This window comes from Tasmannia lanceolata, unplaced genomic scaffold (genome assembly GCF_043159265.1).
Source record: "Tasmannia lanceolata isolate RefF3 unplaced genomic scaffold, GAP_Taslan_0.1 ptg000012l, whole genome shotgun sequence".
NCBI lineage: Eukaryota > Viridiplantae > Streptophyta > Magnoliopsida > Canellales > Winteraceae > Tasmannia > Tasmannia lanceolata.
The window spans coordinates 11,397,886-11,417,753 of record NW_027518689.1 but is presented as its reverse complement, the minus strand read 5'-3'; positions in this window follow the sequence as shown (position 1 = coordinate 11,417,753).

Sequence of the window (19,868 nt, the reverse complement as noted above, 5' to 3'; positions counted from 1 at the left end):
GAAATTCAAGAGAGTTAACTTTTGGAATTGAAGACCAAATTATCGGGCAAGAATGGTGCTTGTGGTGGTAATTCTCCATACCTTCCATTCTCGTAATCAGGTAGTGAATCTAGATTTCTGGTCATTTACGGGTGCTAGATCCCTCATCTAGGTGGCGACTATGTCACTCTCTTTTGCGTGGAATTCGGATTACCTTAATGATCCCAAGTTCACGAAAAAGATGAATTAAATCACACCTTGCTAGGCTCAGCGGCTTACCCCTGCCCTTATGGGTACTGGGTTGCACATTTGTTTGCACCCTATGACTTGGTTGTTGCCTGCTTGGTTGGATAATTAAATTAATAATAAAAAGCACACGCCAATCGCGTGAGTATGAGAGACGAAGAGAGAGGGAGGCGGCTCACGGGCCGCGACCCTCTCCCGGGATCGGGTCCCACACTAAGATGTTATATGGTCATATCTAAGTGCAAAATATTCCCTAAACTAATGCAGGTGAACCTACATCCTAGGTTAACTAGGCTTGTCCTATAGGGAGATGGGTTAACTAGTGTAACTAGATCTATGGCACGGTTGCTATTCATAGCAAATGGCCGTGATGAGACTGGACTCCTAACTCTATGACACCCTAAAACCTAGAACACAACGTGACGTAAGTGTTCCTAATCAGCTCTAAGGGTTCCTACGAGGTAATACAGTTATCCAACAGTTCCAAAAATATGGGTTTGATTAACCCAAATTGTGAATTTAATGATTTTCAGTTCTTTAAAGGTTTCTAACTCCTAAAATCTAAGGAATACCAATGGCTCTAAGGCTGACAAGTTTCATCCTTGGGTTGCATCCATGGAAGGGAATCGGGCTTTCCACCCTTGCACAATTTAGCATATAAGTTATAGTATATTATTGCCTGACATGTTTCTCAGGATTTCCGTGGACTATAACCTCGGAGCCAACAACATACTATAATTTAAATGCTCAAATTATCAAGGATTGATCGCAATTAGGATATGATTATGAATGCCACCTTGGCATCTAAACTATCCTTATATGGCAAGTTTATAAAGGAGATCAATGATTCCTAAGGTTTCTGTTTCGTTGGCTTAAGGATTGAATACATGATGGAAAATATAGTTTTCTGAAAATTTTCATAACACTTTGAATTAATTTCAATTTTTAATTAATTTTACCAGTTTCAAGCCAAGTAGGTGATTTTACAAAGCAACCCGTCGCAACTAAGTTCTCTATTCCAGAAACTTTGGAATATGATGTTTTCTGTAAACTTATGTTCTTCTTGAATTGTTCACGATTTTAAAGATTAAAATTCGATTTTAAATTGATTTTACCAATTTTAGGCCAGATTGGTGACATTACAAAGCAATACATAGCAATCGAATTCCAAATCAAACCAAACTTTTACTAGAACATGCTCATAATAGTAGAAAATCATAGGAAAACTTTTACACATTATTTCTTGAATTTACTATTTGTAACAGATTTACTTAAGTTCTGATCAAATCAATTAAAAATCAATAACAGATATTAAAACATTTACAACAATCCCGAGAAATTCACAATATGCTATTTCTGGGTCAATTCATTTTACGACGAAATTACAGCTTTTGATAAGTTTATTTGGTGGTATCTCCTTTATATATGTGAAAATCAGTGATTTTTCTAAACAATTCTAATAAAAATAATAAATAAACTCAACATCTTTTGAAATCTTTTATATGAGGTTGAAATATTAAAAGGATTTGTAGAACAAAATTGCGTCCAATTTCTAATTGTTTTGATAAATGAACGAATTTTTATTCATCAAATTTCTCATTTCCAAGTTTTTTTGAACGAATTTTAAAGTCATCAAAATAAATGAATTCTACTGGAACTTTTAGATTTTTGATGTTCTTTTAACCCAATTAGAACTCAAAAAATATAACTTTGTAACAAATCTTTAGTTTCGAAACACTTGCTTTGTAAAACGATTCAAAAGCCATTTGAAACCCTAATTGGTTAAAAACCCAATTTTCACATATAACAAGGTTCTTCTTTCACCAAAATCGATAATAAAGCAAATTGACCCATCAAAAATCATATTAGTTCATGCAAGAAAACTTCTCATGAGATTCTCTACAAAAAACATGAAAAAAGCGAAGAAAAGACAACCCTAAACATGCTTTTCTAGTTTTTAGATAACAAAAAGGAAGAAAACCTACCATTGATCGTGAATCCTTGTCTCTAGGGTACGTAGATCCGAGGTATTCGCTTTGACGCATCCTTATAATCGCTAGAAAATTCCGTTGATTGATCCAAAGATCTCCAATATCACAAATATAGAAGAAGAATGGAAGAGGTTTAATGGATATTTGGAGAAGAACACAATATGAGAAGAAGATGAACAAGAGCTCTCCAAAAGGGGATGAATTTTTTAGAGTAGGAACCAAGTTGGACCTTTTTCCAGCCCTTTCAATTTGCTTTATAGAAAAAGCTAGGGTTTGCAAAAAAATAGGTAGTTTCCTTTGTAGGGAGTCTCACATTAGCTAGTTTCTTATTTCTCTTCCTTATCTTTCCTTCCTTTTAGTTTCCAAATCAACTTGGATTCTAATTGTGATTACTAGCAAACCAAGGCATACTATTTTGCATAAGGTAGATCTTTCAAGACTCTTCTAGAAGCTCTCACACAATGGAAATAATATATATATGAAAGATTCTCATCCAAAAAAGACTACCTAACATTAGATCTCATTTTCGACCTATTTAGGGGCCGAATCAAGAAAAGTCGTAAACCAAAAAGCTGTAGATCTTTTCAAGACGTTCGAAACAAGTATAACTACAAATGTTTTTGGACGAGAAGATAAAACGTTATGGTCATTTTACTAACCTTACCATACTAGCCATTTCTAATTATAACTCTTCTTTCTTTTCATTCTTTTCTTTTTTCGAAACACATCAAATATGACATCACCATCCCACCTCATCCATGTTGGGCACCCAACTAAGTGGGCCACCCATGTGGGGCGCCCACTTATGTGGCCGAGCCACATGGGTGGGTCCACTTGGGCCCCTTCCTATGTGGGCTTTGCCCAATTGGCCTTCTGACATTAGTTTTGGGTTTTTTCATAAAAAAATAATAAAATTCTTTTAAATTCAATATTTTATGGATGGACCTAACCCATGTGACCTCTATGGTGCACCCCTAACATATGGTTAAGCCATCTCTCTTGGGAAAAACAAATTTTTGGACCAAAACGCTCTAATTTGACCAATACGCACCCGAAACGGGACCAAAGTGCTTTCAAATCAAGTTGCCCTTAAAGGAGGAGTTAAAAAATGGAAAGTCTTCATGGTCAAACTTCAAAAAATAGAAACTTTTTAAGATGGCTCCTTTTAATGGGTGATATCAAACATGATACTTGGGATTCCCTAAAAATGCCCAAAATGCCCTCGTTTCAAAAAAAATTTAGTTCAAGTAAGTTTCTAAATTTAGCAACTTTTTTCAAAGTTAATGGATTCACTCAAGATTTCTCAAACACAACTTGGGGGGTCAAATGGGACACATTAGAAATGACCAAAATACCCCTGAGGTGCAAAAATAAGGGAAACCCTGAGACACCCAAAAATAGCAATTTTTCCTACTTAATTGGAAACTTGATTTTTCATCTTCCAAAGTCCAATGGAACCCCCTAGAAACTTTTAGGATTGCAAATCAACTTTAAAACTCCTTAAAAATGCAAGAATACATAATCTAATGCGGAAGGCCGATTCAAGACTCGATGAAACTTCTGAATCTCTTGCTTTTCAAAGCGTACCAAAATGGGGGTGTCTACAAACACTTGTTTTCTCTTGGCTCATCTGGAGCGTTCGCAACTTGCAAAAAAGTTGGCAGCTTGCGAATACCCTAAAGGCTACATCGGGTTAAGGATAACCCAAGAAAGGAGAAAATCAAATTAATTGATTTGAAATTTTTGAAAAATGCCAAATAATTATATAGAGCTACAACCTCTTCATTTGATAACAGGCTCTGCTTGAGAGAGATTATCATGTTTTTGAAGTTCTCCCCAGCAGAGTCACCAGTCTATGGGAGCCAGTTTTTTCCCGTATTTGCGCAAGACGACAGGGGATCACCACAATCGGGTTTTCAAGTAGGGGTTAAGGGGTGTTATTTGATATGCGCTACTTGCTGACTCGGGACCGTAGTCCTAGCTTCACAAGTTAGAGAAACTCAGAGTCGTCACCTAGGATAGGGCCTAGGACCCGTGTCTATTCTTTCAAGGAAATGAGTAACGACTCGAATTTCGTTGAAAGAATAGTAATCAGGGGTTCCTTTGCTCTAGGCATAGAACCTTATATTTTACTCTGTTTGCTTAAGGCATGGTCCTTACAGATATCTGGGTAAGGGTTGTGGTTACAATTGGGGAAGGTGTTAAGCACCCCTCTTGCCCGGCTTAGTCCGGTCTCTTAACTTAGATTGGCATTTTTGAAGAATTTGAAATGAAATGATTTGAGTTTATTTCCCTTGTTAGGTTACACTTAATACCATATGTAAATAAAATGGCTTTACAAAAGAAAACAAAAAATAAACGATAGTTAACCTGATCGATATTGTAAGTTGCTTTCGCAGAGCCTGATTTCGCAACTTACTCACAATATAGTTTAACCAAAATTAAACGGAAAATGACTGTATAGAAAGTAGAGAAGGCGGAGGGATTTACATCATAATTTCTTAGGTTAAACCCTGTGGATTTTATGACGACACTACCACGCACCCTCTGTGTGCAGAAAGTTGTAAATAGTAGAAAGTAGAGAAGGCGGAGGGATTTACATCATAATTTCCTGGGTTAAACCTTGTGGATTATGATGTCACCACCTCGCTCCTTCTGTGTGCAGAAAGCAGTAAATAGGGAGGTAGGGGGCTTGACATCAAGATTGATGAAACCCACCCTACCCGATTTGTAAATACCCCAACTGAAAAGTAAATGAATTACATTTTTTTAGATTTCTATCGTAAGTTGCTTGCGGCAAAGCCTGATTTCGCAACTCACTTTACAACAGAAGCAATAAATTGATTACCCTTGTTTTAGGTTTGTATCGTAAGTTGCTTGCGGCAAACCCTGATTTCACAACTTACTTTACAACCCCGCTTTGTAAACACACAACTGGAAAATAAATAAATTACATCTTACCAGTGAAAATTGGGCAGTGTAACCGCGCTTGTTTGAGAAGAACCTCCGAGGCTGCGGAGAAATCGGCGGTGTAACAACGCAGTGTTGCCGAATTGCCTCCGAGTTTGTCGAGATTTCAGCAGAACAACGGTGCTACTATTGAAAAGTAGCTCGTAGTTCTGCGAAATTCGGCAGAACAACGGCGCAAAAAAGAAAAGACGCTCTGAACCTTCGAAAATTCGGTGGAATGCCGACGTCCGAAAAGAGCTACCTAGTGTTTCTCTACTTTCTCTCTACTAAAGCAAGCTAACTAGGGTTTTTTTTATTTTCTGCAGGGGTTTGTGGCTTGAAAAGGGGGAGCTATACACCGAAACAGGGTGTATACACCAGAGAGGGAGAGGGAGAAAGAGGAGAATGAGAGAGAGGGAGAAGGAATGAAAAATCCCTTACCCCCTCTCCTCTATTTATAGTGGAGAGGGGGGGGTATTTCGGTTATTGTGGGGGTGACATCACCCCCAAAAAGGTGGGTGTTGTCACACCACACACACGCCTTATTTTGTCCTCTCTTGGTTCGTCCCGTAGTGTTTTCGTCTTTTATCAGTACTTTGGTCGTCCATATCTCCCCCGATTGGACTCTGATTCGCATGTGGTGAAATCCGTTGGATTCCTTGTCTCCAGGGCTTTCTAATGAACCAGAATCAGGTGCTTTCGGGAAGCCGGGTGTCGTTCGGATGCGAAAAGAAAATTTCAGACCCAAAGTTAACCTACCGATTGGGAATGTCGTGTGCAGACGGGTTTATCAGTTTATGCCGTAAATGGGGGGTACTGAGTAGACAGGCTTCTGGTTTGACGAAAAAGTCATTTGCTACATGAAAACAGGCTTTCCGGTAATTCGGGAACGATTTTTTCGTCCTGTAGTGATTTTTGTATTCGGTCGTCCACATCTCTTCCGATTGGACTCTGATTCGCATGTGGTCAGGTCCGTTGGATTCCTTTTCTCCAGGGCTTTCCAATGGACAAGAGATCAGATGTTTTCGAGAAGCAGGGTGCCCTTTAGATGCCAAAAGAGAGTTTCGGACCCAAAATTGACCTACAGATTTAGAATGTCGTGTGCAGACGGGTTTACCGACAGATGCCGTAAATAGCAGATGCCATGTGAAGAGGCTTTGGGTTCGCTGAAAAAAGCGGGTGCTATGTTAAAACAGGCTTTCGGTGGTTGAAAACGGCTTTAGAAAATTGTTTGGTAACCTAATGAGAGATTGAGAGAAACATAACTGGTGATCTGGAACTCGTCATAAGGTTCTTCCTCGCGTCACCTATCACTAATACTTCCTTGAAAAAATTAGGTGTCTACACCAAGGTAAGTCCGTCTGAACACGGTAGCCCTTTCAAGCTAGTGTAAATCCGTTTCCATGCGGTATCTAATCCGAGTTAACCTGTTATGATGCGTTAAGCTCTCCAGGGTAAGTCAGTCTGAATACGGTAGCCCTTTCAAGCCAGTGTAAATCTATTTCCACGCGGTATCTAATATAAGTTAACCTGTTACGACGCGTTAACTTTCCAGGGTAAGTCCGTCTGAGCACGGTAGCCCTTTCAAGCCAGTGTAAATTTGTTTCCACACGGTATCTAATCCGAGTTAACCCGTTATGACGCGTTAAGCTCTCCAGGGTAAGTCCCTCTGAACACGGTAGCTCTTTCAAGCCAGTGCAAATCCGTTTCCACGCGGTATCTAATCTAAGTTAACCCATTACGACGCGTTAGCTCTCCAGGGTAAGTCCGTCTGAACACGGTAGCCCTTTCAAGCCAGTGTAAATCTGTTTCCACGCAGTATCTAATATAAGTTAACCCGTTACGACGTGTTTACTTTCCAGGGTAAGTCCGTCTGAACATGATAGCCCTTTCAAGCCAGTGTAAATCCATTTCCACGCGGTATCTAATCCGAGTTAACCCGTTTTGACACGTTAAGCTCTCCAGGGTAAGTCCGTCTGAACACGGTAGCCCTTTCAAGCCAGTGTAAATCTGTTTCCACGCGGTATCTAATCTAAGTTAACCTGTTATGACGCATTAGCTCTCCAGGGTAAGGCCATCTGAACACGGTAGCCTTTTCAAGCCAGTGTAAATCTGTTTCCACGCGGTATCTAATCTGAGTTATCCCGTTATGACGCGTTAGCTCTCCAGGGTAAGTCCGTCTGAACACGGTAGCCTTTTCAAGCCAGTGTAAATCCATTTTCACATGGTATCTAATCTGAGTTAACCCGTTATGACGCGTTAGCTCTTTAGGGTAAGTCTGTCTGAACACGGTAGCCCTTTCAAGCCAGTGTAAATCCGTTTCCATGTGGTATCTAATCTAAGTTAACCCGTTACGACGCGTTAGCTTTCTAGGGTAAGTCCGTCTAAACACGGTAGCCCTTTTCAAGCCAGTGTAAATTTGTTTCCACGCTGTATCCAATCCGAGTTAACCCATTACGATGCGTTAGCCTCTAGGGTAAGTTCGTCTGAACACGGTAACCCTTTCAAACCCAGAATCAACCCATTATCACATGGTATCTAATCTGAGCTAACCCGTTACAATGCGTTAGCTCTCTCGGGTTAACCCGTTATCACGTGGTCCTCCAACCTAGTGTAAACCCGTTTCCACACGGTATCCAATCTAAGCTAACCCATTGTGACACGTTAGCCATCATTGTAAGTCCGTCTGAACACGGTAGCCCTTTCAAACCAATATAAACACGTTATCACATGGTATCCAATCTTAGACGAACCGTTATAACACGATAGCTCTCTAAAAAGCTTTTTTTCGTTCTTACGCAAATCACTTTCCGAACCAAAAGTGTTTCGCTCCTGCAATAGTCCGGCAGATCAAATCAAAGCCCGAGTAAGTCCGTTTATACACCGTAACTTGTCAAAATCAGACACTGTTTAAACGCAGTGTCATACACCTTCTTTCAGACGTCTGATCGAAATGAGATATTTTTCCCCCTCCCATAAGGTTTTATCATCCCTCTTCTCTCCCCCTCCCCTTAGGTGCATACACCTTCTTTCAGTGTATTTCTCCCTTTTTCAAGCTCCAAACCCCTGTAGAAAATCAGACAGAAACCCTAGTTAGCTTGCTTTAAAAGAGAGAAAGTAGAGAAACACTAGGTAGCTCCTTTCGGACATTGGCACTCTGCCGAATTTCCGAAGGTTCAGAGCATTTTTTTCTTGTTTACGTCGTTGTTCTGCCGAATTTTGCAGAACTTCGAGCTACTTTTCCATAATAACACCGTTGTTCTGCTGAAATCTCAACAAACTCAGAGGCAATTCGGCTATATAGTGTCGTTACGCCGCCGATTTCTCTGCAATCTCTGAAGCCTCCCCCTCCAAAAAAGCACGGTTACGCTGCCCAACTCTCCAAACGGTAAGGATAAACCCTAACAAATGTAAATAATGTAATCCATTTACTTTTCTGTTGTGTATTTACAAAGACGGGTTCCATCATCCGTGATGTCAAGCCCCTTTTTCTGCTCCTTTCCACTTAATTCGAGTTAATCTGTGTTGTGAGCAAGTTGCGAAATCAGGCTCTGCAGCAAGCAACTTACGATATCAATCTGATTAATTATATTTATTTTCTGTTGTGTATTTACAAAATGGATACGGTGGGTTTCATCATCCGTGATGTCAAGCTCCTTTATCTGCCCCTTTCCACTTAATTGTAATTCCTTAATCACAAAAGGTACATTAGTTGACGGATTGTTTATAATAAATGCTTTAGCAAATGTAACTAAGATTGACGATATTCCTATTCAGAATATTCCAAACTTCAAAAGGGCAAGGAATACAACCAATCCCACACATCTATGGCATCTTCGATTAGGCCATATTAACCTAGATAGGATTACAAGATTGTTAAAAGACGGTCCATTGGATTCTATCCAAGTGGAACCTTTTCCAACTTGTGAACCATGTCTTCAAGGTAACATGACCAAAATTCCCGTCAAGGGCAAGAGTGGAAGATCCCAAGATTAGTTGAAGTTTACACATAGTGATGTATGCGGTCCCATTTCTCATCCGGCAAGAGGAGGGATGATATACTTCGTGACTTTTACGGATGACCATTCAAGGTACGGATATTTGTACCTTATGCGACGTAAGTTTGAGAATGAAGTAGAGAATCAGTTAAATAAAAAAATAAAGACTCTTCACTCTGATAGAGGTGGAGAGTATCTCTCAGATGAGTTTAGGGATTACTTAAAGGAAAATGGAATCATCTCTCAATGGACCCCACCTACAACACCAGAATTAAATGGTGTTTCAGAACGTAGAAATATAACTTTGTTGGACATGGTCCAGTCTATGATGAGTTTCGCAGAAGCACCTCTGTTTCTATGAGGATATGCCTTAGAAACGGCACTCTATGTTTTAAATTGTATCCCAACTAAATCAGTACCATCTACTCCATATGAGACATGGACAGGCATAAAATCTTCATTAAATCATGTGAGGATATGGGGGTGTTCCGCACATGTTAAAAAGATAAGTGCTGATAAGTTAGAGGCAAGAACCGAAAGGTGTATTTTCATTGGATATCCTAAGAAAACAAAGGGTTATATATTCTATAACCCAAGCGAGCAAAACTCTTTTGTAAGCAGGAATACGAAATTTATGGAAGAAGAGTTCATCCAAGATACTGTCAAGAGGGACAGGATTGCCTTGGAAGAGCAACCTGAAACTCCAATGGAAAGAGAAGACACTGAGCAAGAGCCCACTATACCTATACAAACACTCTGACATAGTAGAAGGGTGATCACATAACCTGATAGATTAGTCTACTTGGGTGAAAAATATGATATGATTCCAGATAAAAATGATAATGATCCCCTTAACTACAAAGAAACGATGTTAGACATCGATGGGGAAAAATGGATGTAAGCTATGAAATTCGAATGGACTCAATGTACACTAACGGTGTCTGGACTTTAGTTGATCCACCAAAAGGCATTAAGCCCATTGGATGCAAATGGATCTTCAAGAGGAAGAAAGGCCATAACAGTAAGGTAGCGACCTACAAAGCACGGTTAGTGGCGAAGGGATATAGTCAAAAGGCTAGAATTGACTATGAGGAAACCTTCTCACTAGTAGCCATGCTAAAGTCTATTAGGATTCTATTAGCTATCTCAGCACACTATGACTACAAAATATGGCAGATGGATGTAAAAACCACTTTCTTGAATGGAAACATTCAAGAGGTATCTATATGATCCAGCCAAAGGTTTTGAAGCTGCCGGAGAAGGAAGTCAGAAAGTGTGCAAGTTGCAAAGATCCATTTATGAATTAAAGCAAGCATCCCTCAGTTGAAATCTTCATTTTGATCAAACAGTCAAAGAGTTTGCCTATAAACAAAATGTAGATGAAGCTTGTGTTTATAAAAGGTCAGTGGGAGTGCTGTGAGATTTCTTATTTTGTATGTAGATGATATTCTACTCATTGGGAATGATGTTGGAATATTGTCTAATACAAAAGTATGGCTATCTAGTACTTTCGCTATGAAGGATTTGGGTGAAGCGTCTTATATTCTTGGTCTTAAATTATTTAGAGACCGTAGGACTAGGACACTTGGACTATCACAGGAAGCTTATATAGATAAAATATTGGCCAAGTATCATATGGCAAATTTCAAGAAAGGATTAATACCTTTTAGGCATGGAATCAAGCTCTCTAAGAAGATGTCTCCTAAGACATCTGAAGAGAAGGAAGAAATAAATGGGATTCCCTGCGCTTCGACAGTAAGAAGCTTGATGTATGCCATGTTGTGTACAAGGCCAGATATTTGTTTCTCTGTAAGTGTGGTTAGTAAATATCAATCAAACCCAGGTCCAGAGCATTGAACAGCAGTTAAGCATATCTTTAAGTACCTCAGAAGAACTAAACATTACTGCTTAGTATTTGGAGGAGACGAATTAGTCATTTCTGGATATACTGACACGGATTTTCAGTCAGATGTTGATGACATGAAATCCTCATCAGGTTTTGTCTTCCCTTAACTAATGAAGCAATTTCATGGAGGAGTTACAAGCAAGACACCACGGCGGACTCCACAACTAAGGCGGAATACATCGCTACTAGTGATGCAGCGAAGGAGGCGGTATGGCTGCGGAAATTTATAGACAAACTTGGAGTTGTGCCTTCTGTTGAGAGACCTATTACGTTGTATTGTGATAACAGTGGGGCGGTCGCTCAAGCAAAGGAACCAAGGTCTCATCAGAAGTCAAAGCATGTCCTTCGCAAATATCATGTGATACGAGAGATTATGGACAGATGGGATGTGACCATAGCTAAAGTAGCTTCAGTGGAGAATGTGGCAGATCCTTTGACCAAGTCCCTTAGTCAAAAGGTATTTGACAAGCATCTGGAGGGAATGGGTCTAAGATATATTCATGACTGGCTTTGAGGGCAAGTGGGAGATTATTACAGTATATGCCCTAGAAAGCCAGTAGAATGACATTTTCTAATCAATAAAGATTTGTTTCATGACTTGAATGGGTATTTACATTTATGAATGTGTGTGATGAACTTATTTTATTGACACATGTTCGTCCTTAAGTAGCATAGTAGAAATGTCATGCTCAAAGGATTCACAGATCCAAGAGAGCAAGGAAATATGGCATCTCAGTTCTATGCAAGCCCTAATAGTTTATAGTTGGGAAAGAGACTGGACATCTCTTTCTGTATACAACTAGCACCAGTCTTGCCTACATGCATGTGACGTGAGGTGACTTCTCTCGGTCATCTGGGTAGTGGACCCTAAGCAAGAAAAGTGGGTAGGACGATTGGATCGCGTAACCGAACCGGATCAAATAAAGAACAACTTGTGGACAAGAAAGTGTAAAGTTGTTCTTCCAGACAGGACCTTCACAAGTCCTTAGACCTGAGGGATCTTATTGGTCTGCCGGTCCATTCTAGTGTCTTAGTCTATCTTGAAGTGATTCTATTTTTAAAGTCACATTCAGATAGAGCTATATCCTAGAGCAAACCCTCAAGACCAATAGTGAGACTCAACAAGGGATTCTTCGCCCTAAAATTTAGGGATTGACATCTACAATTTTGTCAGAGCGGTAGGCCTATTAAATAGCCTGCCAGGCGGAATTGATAAAACGTTTATCGGAAAGTTTTATGAAACATTGAATTGTTTTCAAAAGATTTTACAAATGCATTTGGAGGCCGAACACCGCTTGGCCAAAATGGTATACCAAGAGTGGGCCAAGGGGGTAAATGGTGTCCACCTCCCGTATGACTCAACTTAGTAGATGTAGTTACGAATAAAGGACTTGCACATACATGATGTGATTTGGGGTAAAATGATCTGACGGTCATCTTCAGGGTTACGTCTCGATGGAGGCCACTGACCTAATGTGAGTGTAGTTTAACTACAGAGCGAGACGTAGTGGGTCCACCATAGGGTTCTGTAGGATTGACCATCGGATCCCTGTGACGATCTGACTCACAACCCGAATGACCGGGTAATATCCAAATGGATCAGGGTTCCGCATTTTATGTAATTGCATGGACGGATATGATCCGTTAAATTAATGTGGATATTAATTAAATATATATATAGAGAGAAAACTGTTGGTGAGCTTAAGCACACCATTTTTTGGTGCTCTTAAGTTGTTGTAACGCCTCCCATTGGTGCGCTTAAGTGGGACCCAAACATTTAAACGAATGGGAGGCGTTATAACAACTTAAGCGCACCAAAAAAATGGTGACCTTAAGCGCACCAACAGTTTTCTCATATATATATATACTAGTAAAAAACCCCGTGCAATGCACGGGCCGACAAAGAACTGTACGGACCACGTCATTGCTTGATCCAAACCGTCCATATGGTGGAACACAACATCAATACATGGTGCCCGTAAAATCATTTCCAGAGGCTGATCCTAGCCCTCCAATCTATAGAGGTTTCCATAATTCCTCTTAAATTGAATGGTTAAGATCACCCTATAAATTTTTTTATTAAAAACCCATAAAGGAGGGAGGTAAGATTGAAATTATGTGGCTTTAATGGGTGCCTTTGTTAAAAAGAATAAAGGAGGGGGTAGGATTGAAAATATGTGAGTTGAATGGGTGCATTTGTTAAAAAAAGTCAAAAAAAGTTATGCGTAATTCTCATAGAATTTTGAAAAAATTCAAAAAATTCTCTTCTTTTCTCTTCTGCTATATAGAATATAGATATATATTCATGTAGACCTGGCAAACGGGTGGGTCGGGCCGGGTCAACCTGCTGGTGATGCGGGTGTGGGTCACACGGGTCGGGTGAGGAAATGACCCGCATTTTTGCAGGTCAGAATTTAGGTGACCCGCGCGGCCCGCGGGTGGGCCGGGTCAACCCGCGGGTCACCCGCAAATTCAAACAGTTGCTTATTTTGGGAAATGTTATCACTGGATTTTGATGAGGGCGGTATGGCCGGCACCGTGGGATGATCCAAACCGTCCATTAGATGGCCCACAGGCTAAATAGGTGTTGCCCCAAAAATCATTTCAATAGGTTGATCCTAACCCTCTAATCTATAGAGGGTTAGGATCAAGTGATCAACCCTCTAACATTCAAATCGGAGGGATGGGATCAACCTATGGTGCTAGCCATAACCTATTCAGCATCAAACCCTTAAAAAATAGATTAGCATGACAAAATCACCATCCTTGGCATTCGAAAAAAAAGCCATCTAACTAGATTAGCATAACAAAATCACCACCCTTAAAAAAGCGGGTGCCCGCGAGTTGACCCAACCCGACCCGTGTTTTTGCGGGTTGGGTCACCCGCGGGTTAGTTTTGACGGGTCACTAAAACTCAGACCCGTGCCCTCAAATTTGCGGGTGGGTCGGGTTGACCCACGGGCACGGGTCGCTTTTGCCAAGTCTATATACTTGTCTTTGTTAGGAAAATAACAAAAGACAGTAAGAGAATTTTTCGAAGACAAATTGGAGCCGAAATAACTCCCATTAGATATGAGTTATTAATTGATTAAATTATTAATTAATTATTTAATTATTATACATTATTATGTATTATTAATTTGATTAATAATTATTATCATAATGTGTAATCCAAATGAGGATAGTTATTCCCAAACCGGTTTTGCAAAAATTGAGGAATTGGAATGGAATTGGGAATTGGGATAGGACTAAACATTTGGGTAAAGTTTGTGGGACCCACAACACTCCTAAATCAGTTGGAGAGCTAGGGAAAAGAGTCCAAATTTCTCAAGGACTTTGAGTTGCACTCAAACTCCTTGTTGGATAAGAATTGCTAAATTGTAGGATCTACAAATCAAGCAATTTGTTTCCAACACCAACTCTTATGAGATAAGGTCACAAGAGCTGGAGAGAGGCCTCCATACACGTTCTCCCATGTATCTTTAGTGTCCCCACACAGCCTTGGAGGTTTGGGAGAGTCTCATTCACTCAAGGAGTCTCAATTCAAGTCAGTTTCTCAATTAGATTGGAATTGGGAGAGAGAAACGAGGATTTATCAAACCAAAACTCTACTTTATAAAAAATAGAGAGGGGAGAACGAAATTATACTCAAAAATCCATTCTCCCTTCCTTCCCCCTTTTGAAAAATAGTTTTCCATCTCTCTCTCCCTCTCTCTCTCTCTCTCTTCCAATTGAAATAGTTTCAAAGAGAAAGGCTTCAAATCAATTTCTCTATTTTCTACAACAAATGTACTGATTAGATCAGACCTTAAATAGGTGAATAAGAGTTATTCACACCCACAATAGTCTAAACAAAGAAAAAGAATCCATCGGTTCAACATGCGGTGTCCGCGGCGTTTAGAACGATCGCAACCGTTCGATTAATGAATCCTAATAGATTAACCCCAAAATAGCATATCCAAATTATAAGAAATCCGATAGAAGCTACAATTGCCGAATTAACACCTTGCAAACTTTGATTTGTTCTAGTATGTAAATAAATCGCGAATATGGTCCAAGTAATAAATGCCCAAGTTTCCTTGGGGTCCCAATTCCAATAAGACCCCCATGCCTCATTAGCCCATACTGCTCCCGAAAGAATACCTATGGTTGAAAAGATAAACCCTAGACTAATGACATGATAACTCCAATGATCCAATCGCCTAGTCAATCGATACCTGTGATAATTTCTAAATGAAGGAAAAGAAGTGTTTTGTAAAACACTTCTTTTCTCATTCAAGTATTGGATCTCACTAAAGGAAAATGTCCCAATTAATAAATGATTGGTTTTAACAACAATATCTGTGTTTTTTCGAAATGTGATGACTAGAAAAGCTACTGATAATAACGCCCCACATAAAAGAGTTGCATAGCTCAATAATATCATACTTACGTGCATCATTAACCACTGGGATTGTAGGGCGGGTACTAATATTGCGGATTGATGCATTTTAGTTAAAAGACCTGAAGTGGCAAAGCCTTGGGTAAAAATAGCACTTGGCCCAATTATTGCACTTAAATCATTTTTATGGTTCCCCACTTTAGGAACCATATGAATAATGGAGAAACTCCATGAAAGGAACATTAATGATTCATATAAATCACTTAACGGGAAATGTCTCAAATAAATCTAACGACTTATTAATAATCCTGTTATACAAAAAAAAAGTAGCTATAATGCCTTATTCTGATGAATCACATATTCCTACGATTTGATGGACTAATAAATCCATCAAATGAATCGTAATAACAATTGAAATGATCGAAAAAGATATGTGAGTTAATATATGTTCTAGCGTGATTCCTTGATTTCTTCTTCAAAGAGGTATTTATTTATGTTTGATTAACTTAATTAACTAATCTAGACTCTAGGATCTTGGGCAAAAGCAAGATCAAAAGAAAATTCTATGGGATTTTTGTTCCGCTGCGCAGAGCAATCTTGCCGGATGGGGATAACCTTCCTTCAGGTACGTGATACGGTACCGACTCAACACCATCACAGACTTAGAAGTAAAAATAGCAGCCCATAAATGTGTTTTGAGCATCGGTAATAGACGAGTACCAACCCACGTATGGATGAGTACCGATCTACACACTTGTTTATGAATGCAGGTATCAGAATAAAATACGACAGTCGGAAAAAATCCATGACTTTGTAAGCATGTATCTTAACTGGTATAAACGAATTGCAAAGAATAAAATAGAAATATTGCCAGCAGTGGGTACAAGAAAGAAGTAGAAATTCCATTGATCTATGTAAACTGTTTACATGTGGAGAGGGCTTCTAAGCCAAGAAAAAAGTAAGCAAAAACTAAAACAGAAAAGATCACTAGCGCCCGTGATGAACACATTTATGTGTGAATGGTAGTGGTAGGATGCATGCATATTTTATGTTTTAAGCGGTGCTACTAAGGTATTTTTATTGTTTTTGTTGTTTCAGGATTTTTATTGGAATTATGAAGGAAATTGAGCTTAACATATGAAAATAGTGAAGAAATGACCAATTGCCATGAGAATCCAAAGTTCCAAGATGTCTTAGTTGGTCGAATTGGCATGATGCTTTAGTAGGATCAAATTGATAATGCCACACCCCCTTATTTTGCTTTGAAAGATGAAATTTCAAGGATGGATGATGAAAAACAAGAGAAGAGAAAGGATCTTAATTCCAATGGTTGAGATTGAAATGATCAAGAGAGGAGAAGGGAATTATTAGTTGCTTATGTGCATTACAAAGAAAGGGTAGATTTGCCATTTGCGAAAGTATATATGGCATGGTTACAATTCATTCGAAAGATAGGGACAATTTGGTCCTTTCATGCGCATATTCCTCAACTTGGACTTTCCATTATTTTTCTACCATTTATAAAGTTGCTTGACAAATAATTAGAAGGTTTTAGACAAACCTTTGGAAAGAAAAAAAAATAGGAAAGCAATCTATGTGTTTTTTAGAAGAGATATAGAAAGCCCATTCAAGCCTTAATCTTGTCCTTTCATTTGTTTCCTAAGATTAGCTTTTTAATCTCCACCTTACATCTTTTTCAATCACTTAATTTAGAAACCCTTCTCACCCAAAATCTATATATCAATCTCTCTTGAACTCTCTCCCATCTTCTTGAATTTTTAGTCTCGTCTCGTCGCGTCTTCAGCAGTTTTTTTAATTTTTTTTTTTTAAACTTCAACGGACCATAACTTCTTCGTTTTAGCTCCGATTCGCGCGTAGTCGGATCCGTTGGACTCGTATCGACGAGAGGAATCCGATCAAGGCTTGAAGGAGGATAATGATTCAACCATTGAAGGAGAAAAAGAATAATTTTTTCTTATTTTGCTCTTTATTTTAAATTACAATTTGATGTATTTTTGTTTTCAATTTAAATTAAAGAAGAGTTCTTTTTTTTTCTTTTTCCTTCTCAAGTTCTTAATGGCAATTCTCTTCTTTCTACTTTTTATTTTTGTTTCTTTGACTTTCTTCATAAGTAACTAAATCCTAAGTATAGTAACTAAATCCTATATACTTAGGATTTAGATGAAACCATGGGGAAGGAGAAAGGTTTTTAATTAAATTTAATGGTATGGAATTAATGGTTTATAATTGTTGCATACCAATCATTCATGCCATTGGCTTTCCCCTTTCGTATGAGTGATTGTTATGAACATTATAAATATTTATATAGCCTTTAAAATTGGAGTGTGTCTTTGATAAATTACTCATGGGCAATGACATCCATTGATCTTATTTCCCATAGACTAATTATCAAATATACAATTCAATACACAAAAATTATTTTAATTAATTAATCTAATCCAAGCCCATGGTGGATTCTAACCCTAAGTACTCTTTTATATTGAATTAAGGTTTTTACAATATTCCAAATTACTTTTGCAATTTTTCAATTTACTTAAGCCCTTAGAATTTTGGTTTTCTAATTAAATTAGATAAGTAGTTAAAAGAGATCATTAGAACCTTGGTACACTTTGCCTAAATTAGGATTTTAAATAAAAAAGATCTTAGTTAAATTTGATTCTTAGATTGATTAGAATATACGCTTATATATAGTGTTGGCTCCGAGGTCAAGTCCACGGAAATCCTGAGTCCATTCCAGGCAACATTATATCATAGCTAGTATTCTAATCGGTACAAGAATAGGATTGACAACTAGATTTCTCTTTCCTGAGTTCGACCCATATTTACACGATCCATGCACTTGCGGTTATTTAATATTTCTAACAGCCCGCGCCACCGCAAAAAAAGGAGCTCGCCCCGGGATCATGCCTCCTTGAAATGATTAGTTTTGAACAATAGGGTAAATCCAATAAATAAAAAATTGGCACTATGCGAGATTGTACTTTTGTGTATGTTCAATGTTTCCAGGAGTTGACCCATTAGAGCAACACAAGTTCTATTTTAATTGGTATTTAGAGATAAGCCTTGCAATTTCTCTTCCAATGCCCAGTTTTCCCAGAAGCACCATCTGTTGTTGCCGTTCTGAAACTTCTTCTTGAAGGCAATTTTGCAGCTAACTTTTGCAGGTGAAAACAGCCACCTCAAATGAATTAAATGAATAAGACAAAATTCACTGAAAAGTGAGCCAGTGTGGTTGTTGTGTCCTGCAAAAGTCAGCTATGAAATGGCTTTCCGCAAAATTGCCTAGTGGATCCCTCGTTTTAGATTCTTAATCAATTCTAAGGTCACATAGGGTTACTGGATGCACAATCAAAACCATTGATCTTGTAGAACATCATGATGACCCACAATGGACTCAAATCCCATGGATTAGATAAAGAACTACATAAATCCACAGTTTATCTCTTGTTGGGAAACCCCTAAAAGAGGGTTGGCGGATCAAATACTGGGACATCATTATGTTTTTCTTGATGGCAATTGGCCAGAGTGTGGTCTCCAATCGGACCAAAGGATCGGATCACATGGAAGTAGCACAAGTGGGGCTCAGAACTATCTATTGATCTTGTATAACATCATCGGGGCCCAGATGTTCTTGATCCATGTGTAAGATAAAGAAGTGCAAAAATCAATGGTCACTTTTATTGATGGATCCCTAAAAGTGGCATGATGGATCGAGGACCTAGGATTATCCGATCACATTGTTCTTAATAGCAATGGCCAAACTTGTGATTGTCCGTTGGCCCAATGGATTAGATCACATAGTGATGGCGTCTGAATCCGAGTCTGCGATCGCGCGGTCGGTAGAGGGCCTCCGCGAGGTCTGCAATCACAAACAAAAGGGGGTCAGGGGTCCGGGGTGGGTCCCGGACGACCACTTCGACACCCAAGTCAGATCCTTCGACCAATCAATATAAAGGACAGCGAGAAGAGGAGAGGGTTCGATCAGGTTTACTAGGACCAAGGCGCAGATTCTTTTCTGGGCGTGTGGGTGGATGGGTCGGAGGGGACTAACAGGGAGAGTGGGATTAAGTTTCTAGTCTCCTCTGTTGTTGTCTTGCCTCTTTTTCCGGTTGATTTGTGGGAGCTGAGAAAAATGATCGATCTCCCTCCTCTTCCCTTCTTCCTCCTTTTAAAGGGGTGGCGTGCGGACCTTTCATCATTATAGAGGGAAAACCTTCCCTTGCAGGATTGGGCCATTCTCCTGCTTCGACGGAGCGCGTGGCTTTGCCAGGTAATCCCTTCCATAGTTTGTGATGATGGGGTTTGGACGGCGAGGAGGTGACACGTGTCGTAATCGTATGGTCTTGCCATTTCCCACCGCCTTCCTTCATGATGGTTTAGGTTTTATCGGTGCATGG